The 2,882-nt window shown below is 41.3% G+C and overlaps 1 pseudogene; it reads left to right on the forward strand.

Annotated features, from left to right (window-relative positions):
* Positions 1-584: 584 nt before the first annotated feature.
* Positions 585-2,443, forward strand: LOC122046847 (annotated as a pseudogene).
* The last annotated feature ends 439 nt before the right edge of the window (positions 2,444-2,882 follow it).

A 2,882-nucleotide genomic window follows, 5' to 3' on the forward strand; every position in this document is an offset into this window, starting at 1 on the left:
GTAATATTAAATTGAATGAAATTTGTTTTAGATGTCACGGAGTATGATGAATAAGATGCGTGATATCATTCCTATAAATCCGTAAAGAAGTATTATTTATAAAGTTTAAATTTGGAGAAGGGATGTAAAAGTTTTTTAAAAAATTTAAATTAAATTTTATATTTAGAAAAACTGATATCCATGCTTTTAAAACTCTGAGTACATGCAAGAAATAGAGCTCAATCAATCCGATCATTTAAGTGCTTTGCTACTGCACTGGCAAGGCCATGGGAGCTATTTCCCTCTTCTCCCCTTTCTTCTTCATCACACTCTCTTTCTCGGCTTCTTCATAACTTTACTGATAAAGAGACCATCAAGGATTGATAATACCCCATATTTGAGAACTTTTTTCTATATATATATATATATATATATATATATATATATATATATTCAGATTACTTGTTCTTCGGTCAAAGAAATACTTAGTTGAATTGGAGGGGCACGAGCTAGTGTTGACTAGTGATAGAAATATGCATTTCAAATTTTACATGAGCTTAAATATACCGTGATGACAAAGTGAGCTTTAGATCTTCTATAAATACATGCAAGGAATAGAGCTCGATCAATCCGATCATTTAAGTGCTTCTCTACTGCACTGGCACGGCCATGGAAGCTATTTCCCTCTTCTCCCCTTTCTTCTTCATAACTCTCTTTCTCGGCTTCTTCATAACTTTACTGATAAAGAGATCATCAAGGAGCAGAGTGCATAAGCAACAAGTACTATTAGCTCCTCTCCCACCCAGCCCGCCCAGGCTTCCCCTCATTGGAAACATCCACCAGCTCGTCGGCGGCAACCATCACCGTATCCTCCGCCAACTCGCCCGAACTCACGGACCACTCATCTGTCTCCGACTCGGACAGGTAGACCAAGTCGTCGCCTCGTCCGTGGAGGCTGTGGAGGAGATCCTCAAGCACCATGATCTTAAATTTGCTGACAGACCCAGAGATTTGACCTTCTCCAGAATATTGCTCTACGATGGGAATGGAGTCGCCATGGCCCCCTACGGTGGCTACTGGAAGCAGCTGAGGAAGATTTACGCCATGGAGCTGCTCAACTCCCGGCGCGTCAAGTCCTTCGCCGCCATCCGCGAAGATGTCGCCCGTAAGCTCACGGCGGAGATCGCCCACAAGGCGTTTGCTCAAACACCTGTCATTAATCTAAGCGAGATGGTGTTGTCCATGATCAATGCGATTGTGAGCCGAGTCGCGTTTGGCGACAAGTGCAAACAGCAGGCGGATTTCTTGCACCTGGTGAAGGAGGCAATAAGCTACGTGAGCAGCTTCTCGGTGGCTGATATGTACCCCTCGCTCAAATTTTTGGACACTCTGACGGGATTGAAGTCAAAGTTCGAGGGAGTTCGCGGAAAGCTCGACAAAGTCTTCGACGAAATCATCGCGCAGCGTCAAGCTGCACTGGCCGCCGAGCAAGCAGAGGAGGATCTAATCATCGATGTACTTCTCAAACTTAAAGATGAAGGAAATCAAGAATTGCCAATCACATATACCAGCGTCAAGGCCATTGTCATGGTAATTAATGGATTACATGTAAAATATAATAGGTGAAAGAATGTTTATTATATATCTTTTGATTGCTAATAGCCTATCATCTTTAGGAAATATTCTTGGCTGGGACGGAAACATCATCATCGGTTATTGATTGGGTTATGTCAGAGTTGATCAAGAATCCAAAGGCAATGGAGAAAGTCCAAAAGGAGATGAGGGAGGCTATGCAAGGGAAGACCAAGCTCGAAGAGAGTGACATCCCCAAATTCAGTTATCTAAATTTGGTGATCAAGGAGACGCTACGGCTCCACCCTCCTGGCCCTCTATTGATCCCGAGAGAATGCAGAGAGACGTGCGAGGTCATGGGATATCGAGTGCCCGCCGGGGCTCGATTGCTCATTAATGCATTTGCGTTGAGCAGAGATGAGAAGTATTGGGGCTCCGATGCAGAGAGCTTCAAGCCTGAGAGATTCGAGGGCATCTCGGTGGACTTCAAGGGCTTCAACTTCGAGTTCATGCCATTTGGTGCTGGGCGAAGGATCTGCCCCGGCATGACATTTGGCTTGTCGTCCGTGGAAGTTGCACTGGCTCACCTCCTCTTCCACTTCGACTGGCAGCTTCCTCAAGCCTCAAGGCATGAAGATCGAAGATTTGGACATGATGGAGATTTCTGGGATGAGCGCAACAAGGAGATCGCCTCTCCTCGTGCTTCCCAAGCTAATAATTCCTCTGCCATAGTCACTTCATCTCCGCATATGATATTGCAGATGCTTTATATAGTCTTTTATATATAATAAAAAAAACATGCTCATCGAATGTTAAAGAGATATTTGTATACAAAATAAATTAGTGAATTATATATTAGATATACTTTATACAACTTAAAGATTTTTGTTTTTGGTTCTTGGCTAGATTTTTTTCTATGCCAATTAGTAATTAATTTCTAAATAATGCTAAGATATACTTTTAAGGATTATAATTGTAGGGGCTGGTACGTCACTAGATGGGGGTAAATAGTAATTCTCGATTTTAATCATGTTCATTATTCACTTGTGCTTGTTTACGAGAGATTAATATAAAGCGGAAGTACAAATAAGAAACAAAATAGAACAAGCACAATACCTCGATTTTCATGTGGTTTAGAATCTTTGGTTCCTACTCTTCCATGTCCTAATATCCTAACAGTATCATCATTATCTTTTCTTCTTCTTGGATATATTTCAGAGGTGGAGAAACTTCTTATAATACTAGTTCTTTACAAGCAATACAAGCCAAATACAAATATAAATGCGCAAATGAAATATAATATAAATAAATAATTTACATAAGAGAGTTTT

This window comes from Zingiber officinale, chromosome 2B (genome assembly GCF_018446385.1).
Source record: "Zingiber officinale cultivar Zhangliang chromosome 2B, Zo_v1.1, whole genome shotgun sequence".
NCBI classification, from domain to species: Eukaryota; Viridiplantae; Streptophyta; class Magnoliopsida; order Zingiberales; family Zingiberaceae; genus Zingiber; species Zingiber officinale.